Source organism: Leptonotus elevatus, chromosome 4, assembly GCF_054856555.1.
Source record: "Leptonotus elevatus isolate MCC_2025b chromosome 4, RoL_Lele_1.0, whole genome shotgun sequence".
Taxonomy (NCBI): Eukaryota; Metazoa; Chordata; class Actinopteri; order Syngnathiformes; family Syngnathidae; genus Leptonotus; species Leptonotus elevatus.
Window position 1 is genome coordinate 16,395,970 of NC_141242.1, and position 6,000 is coordinate 16,401,969.

The following is a 6,000-nucleotide window of genomic DNA, read 5'->3' on the forward strand; positions in this document are numbered from 1 at the left end:
AAGAGCTGCAGACACATTTTTGTTATGATTCTAGTCTGTGCATTACCGAACTATTTGTTTAATTCATTCCCCTCAGGAGGTTTGTCACACATCACGATGCGCTAGCTGCTCTGGCTTCGATTAACATTTCAGTGAGACCACATCGAGTTGCGTTTCCTGTTCTTCCGTCCCTTAAACTCCATCTCAGCTTTCATTGTGTGTCACACGGAAATGGTGGAAATCTATGTAAAAAAAAAACAAAAAAACCCCTGAAAAGTGCTATTCGCTGTAGTGTTCAGAGGTAATATATGGTGGGAGGATATCTTCTGTATTCAGTCCTGTTGGAGTAAACAGGCAGAGAAAATTTAATAAAGTTCTACATTGCTCATTTTTATATTTTTTCCAAACTAATTTGAAAGGGAAATGTGATGATTCCACTTCTGCCACACAGACTAGTGTAGAGATTGGAAATTCAAAGCCTTACTGTGTGTAGTTGTATATTCCTCCCACATTCCAAAAACATGCATGAGAAATATTCCAGAGCAATGGAACAAATCATTGAAGGCTTGGAGTCACGATTTACTTTGATGATGATATTATTCGGGGCTTGACTCTCCGAGAGCATAACCAGAGACTTTAAAAGTGATGGAGTGCATACAAAAGTATGGACTGAAACTCAATAATAGAAAAAGTGTGAGTTGCAGTGAAATCGCAGATCAAGACAAAATAAAAGAAATACTAAACATGCCAAGACCTATGGGGGAGGATTAGGGCCAGTGAAGAGGAGATACATTTTTCAGGATTCCCACTTTATTATCAGAATTCAGATTTTAAAGCCACAATTCTGACTAATCTCAGAATTCGGAATAAAGTGATAATTCTCACTTTATTCTCAGAATTCTTTAAATACTTTAAAGTGAGAATTGTCACTTCATTCTCAGAATTTTCACTTGAGAATTCTGACTTTAATCTCAGAATTCTGACTATAGGACTTCCCCCTACAATTCTTAGCTCTACATCACAAAGTGAGAATCCTGAGATTAAAGTCAAAATTCTGATAGTAAATCAGAATTCTGAGATTAAAGTGATGACGTGAAAATTCTCACTTTAAAGTGGGAATTCTGAGATAAAAATCAGAACTCTGAGATTACTGTGAGAATTCTCACTTTAAAGTGAGAATTTTGAGATTAAAATCTGAATTCTGAGATTAAAATCTGAATTCTGAGATTAAAGTCAAAATTCTCTGAGAATAGAGAATCCTAGTACCAACCCCTCCCCCTTGACTGGCCCTAATCCTCTTCCGTAATATAGACCAACATAGTGGGTGTGTTGTGCATTATGGGAAGGGTAAATTTAATCGGCAAATTTATTCCCACCTTGCCGCTAAAACTATTTGCATTCACACAGACTGACTTTAAATGGGCTAATAAACATGAGCGAGTTTTGTTGATGGACTAAAGAAAGCTATCTCTAAGGCCTGACCTGCGAAATAGAAAACAAAGGGCATCCCACCCAACACACAAGAAACTTTCAAGAATTGAGAACAAGCTAAAAAAAAAAAAAACACCCCACCCCCCACGCGCGCGCGCACGCACACATACACATACACAAATGACATTTTATGATGTTTCAGCTAAATCAGGCTACACTCTCCACTGGCAAACAATGACCAAGTTAGGATCGAAGATGCGGATTGGAATACGAAAGGAACAGTAAAGTTGCCCCAACATAATTTACAGTTATAACAAAGGATGGATACTTTGGTGCAATTGCTGTAGTCTCTGGAAGACTCTACAGGCAACCCTTGTGTTCAACGCTTACTCAGAATCGCTTGGAATCACACTCCCAAGTCACAACACCTTCAATCATCGGTAGTACAAACATGTAGGCCCTACATTTTGACTTGTGACTCAGAATGCTCAATTGGTGATTCATCATCTCAAAGAAAGGGGGGTGTTATGATTAGTGTTACCACTGGGAGTCGCGGCTGTCAAGTCTAGCACGTGATGCAGCTGCAAGAAGAAGAACCGCGGTATGTGGAACATGTTAATTCGAGTCAGATTGCATGCCACAAATTGGGAGTTGTGTTCATTACACGATACACACTTTGAAGACTCGTGCACGTGTAACACCACTAGTAATTACAAACACGAACACGGCACCCCGCCATCCTAAACTTCCTAGAATCGCTTCTGCTGTGAGCTAACACAAGTGGAAATAAAATCGATCTGTTTTTTGTTTTGATTATTGAATAATTAATTAGCCTATTGTTTTATTTTTTTACTGGTTTAAATTATTGGGAGTCATCTGCCAATAATAAAATAATTCTATATAAAAAAAAAAAAGTACGTGGGCGGGGGCAAATTCCTAAAATGTCTGGCCAAACACTTGAAGTTTTCGTCTCATGAACTGGCTTATTGACGAATGTGTCTGCAGGGGGCGGCATTGAGTCAGCTCAACGCTGTCCACTTTACTCTCTTGGCCTTCTGGCGGAGAGGGACACAAAGCAGAAGAAAAGAAGCTAGAGCATCTTTTGTTGATATTGGAAATACAGCGCCATGAAATAGTATTTGCCCCCTTCTACAATTTGTTTCAAATGTAAAAAACAAGACATTTACATTTCTTTGATGATGGGAATTGGGAAACATTTAAGCGAGGGGGGGGATCTGAAAAGAGGAAAACACTTTTTCCACACTACTGTAAACACCTCGTGTTGCTGCGCCATAAAAACAGTTGTAAGTGTAAAGAAAGTGAGTTTGGCAGCAGGGCTGCTCGAGGCCCGTCTGTGAGCAAGGATGGAGCTACGGGGTGGAGGCCAAGTGCTTGCCAAGACGCGCACTCTACATTTTATTTCAAGCTGTTGCCACCAACTGTGTCTTCAGCAACTTGCTGTGATGCGGCGTTTGGTGAATCTCAATCTTTCGCAGCCAAGCGTAGACAACGGATTGATTCGGATGAAGTGCCAATTGAGCTCTATGGAGGCTCGCGTATGAAGATGAAAGAATTTCAAGCTTTTAGAAATCAATGAGACGCTCCAGGCACACATTTACCTTTCGAGTGTGAAATGGAGGCGATAGTTTGTGTAGTGAGTTATCTCTGAAGGGTTAATAATGAGTCACTAGTGGAGAGTAAGTCATTATGTGGTAATGAAAGTGGGGCTGGGAGGGTTGAAATGAATTCCAAGCCATTTTCACAGAAACAACGAGTGAGGACAAATTGCATACTAGTACATGGACCGTAAACTGGATAATGCTAACCAAATAAATGCTCAAACAGCTGTCCAAGTGCTGGTGCTTTGTGGTGAAGCTGAAACATGACCAGGGAGAAGTTAGCAGCCATCTGCTTGCTTGGAGAGCAAATGCAATTAGCAATGCTAAAAGTGTGTGTGTGTGTGAATAGAGAAAAGGCAGACGGGTCTTTGCAAACACCAAAGCCATTTTATTCCAGCATGAAACTGATCTCCACAATATTATCCACTACAAGGTCAATAGAAAAGCAATACAGCAAATGTATAAAATACAAGATTTCGTTTGATATTAATCAGTGTAATCTGATTAAGTCGATGTACGCTCCGCTGTACGAAGGAGTGAAACAGGACCTAAGAAAAAAAAAAGTCATATTTTTGTTGTAACCTAACAATAATAGTTTTAATTTGAAAAGAGGTGCTGCACGGTAACCACGTGTTAAGCACATCTGCCTCACAGTTCTGATGTTCAGGGTTCGAGTCCTTCCTGTGTTGTGTTTGCATGCTCCCACATTCTAAAAGTTTCATGTTAGGTTTATTGAAAACTGTTAAGTGTGTGTAGGTGTGAATGTTGAGTTACATGTGCCCTGCGATTGGCTGATGACAGTCCGGGGTGGAGACTAGAATAGGTACAAGCTCACCTGTGTCCGGTGCTGTATAGAAATGGAATGGATTCTGGTAAATACGATTTTTTTCTTTTATTTATACCCTTTTTTATTTTCAGTGTTGCCAGCCTTGATAGTTATACAAGGTAATCAAAGCAAAAACAACAAAATGTTCGCTGCTCCCGAAATGTAATTAAGATGTTCTGGTACTAAATCAATATCGCTTGAAAAGGCTGGAAAACAGAGCAAAAATATCTTAAATAATAATATTGCATCAGATTAACTCATTCACTGCCATTGACGGCTATAGACAACAAAAATTCATTTGATCTATTTCTATTAGTTTAACATGTTTTTACTATTTAAGTCATGTGATTAATTACAATTATTATTTTTTAAAATTGTAATTAATCACATGACTTCACTAATTAACTCATGATTAATCACAAATTGTATCTGTTCTAAATGTGCAATTAAAAAAATTCTAGGTTTTCATACTCTAGTTAACAAAAGTGGGGAAAAAAATGTTAAACTAATAGAAATAGTTAAAAAATTTTTTTTACGTCTATAGCCGTCAATGGCAGTGAATGAGTTAATATAGCGCTTTTCTGGACACTCAAAGACGCTTTACATTGGATACATTATTCATGCGCTCACACATTCACACTGTGGTGGCGGTAAGCTACTTAGGTAGCCACAGCTGCCCCGGGGCAGGCTGACGGAAGCGTGGCTGCCAGTGTGCGCCTACGGCCCCTCCGACCACCACCAAACATTGGCACCTTCCGTACACCAGTGTGAGTAGCACTGGAGGCAATGTGTGTGAAGTGCCTTGCCCAAGGACACAACGACACATGACTTGGGGTGAGCGGGGATCGAACAGCCGACCTTCTGGTTACCGGACGACCGTCGCCACAACACTTGAATCGTCAGCAAATATGGAGAAAATGTTTTGGCTTATTCAGTTAAGCCCACGCTCTTGTTCCAGGTGGCTGTTCTGTATAACTGGCAGTGACATAAGCCGTCTTGGGAGGGCCGACCGCGTACGGTGTACGTTGGGTTGGAAACAACCGTCGCCGCCTGACAAGCATTTTGTATATCACACCTCCAATTATCTGACTGTGTGAAGACTGTGTTGCTGTGAGATAGCAAACAAACGTGGCAATATTTATAAATACTTAAACATCAGTTGTGGCGCTTACCGCTCCGTATTTGTCCCGTCGTGAAACAGAAGCTCGAGCAGGGGTGTCGAACTTGTTTCTGCTTCATTACTTTTATCATCAACAGACCATGTCATCCACTAGCCAGAAAATGAGCTGCACTTGTTTGTTTACAGTCTTTGGCTGGAGCACAAAGCGGTTACACTTTTTGTGCCTTACCTAACATGTTCAACCTCAACCAAAACCTGCGGCAAGCTTTGGCAGGCCACATAAAGGTGGTGGGCAAGATCTGGCCTGATAACCTGTGGCCTATCTCCTTAATCCATCTTGCCGTGATATAAATATGTGATTACTGATTTCATAATGAAAGAAGTAATAAACAGATGTTAATAAATACGCAATAAAAAAAAAGGGATGCATTTAGTAAGGCCAACGTTTTGCTAGCTCCCCCGCAAGTTCCAAATGATATCTTAACATGTTGGCATTGGCGTGGTGTCTGAAATTGTGACAGTGGGTCCTCAGTTCCTGACAAAGGATGTCTTCCAGGGTACGAACAAATCAGTTTGAGCAGTAGTGTAACAATAAAAGAAGGCACCATTCAGTTATCACGTTTTAAATATGGTGTTCGAGTTTGGTTTCGAAATCTAACAGCCAATTCTAGCCACAAATTATCTCATGACAGCATGTGTAAAAAAAAATACTATTAAACTTGGTTATAAAAGCTCTATCCATTTCAAATCTCAATTTCATTATATAGTCACTTGTAATGTAAAAGACAACAAGGTGAAACAGGAGAGATGAACCCTCCCGACACTTCAACCCGGGAGTTAAAGTGTCCTAAAACAGATTAACTCCTGAGGGTTAAAGTGTCCTCGGACAGATTAACTCCTGAGGGTTACAGTGTCCTAGGACAATTTAACCCGGGGATTAGTCTGTCCTAGGACATTGTAACCCTCAAGAGTTAATCTGTCCTAGGACACTTTAACCCTCAGGAGTTAATCTATCCTAGGACAAT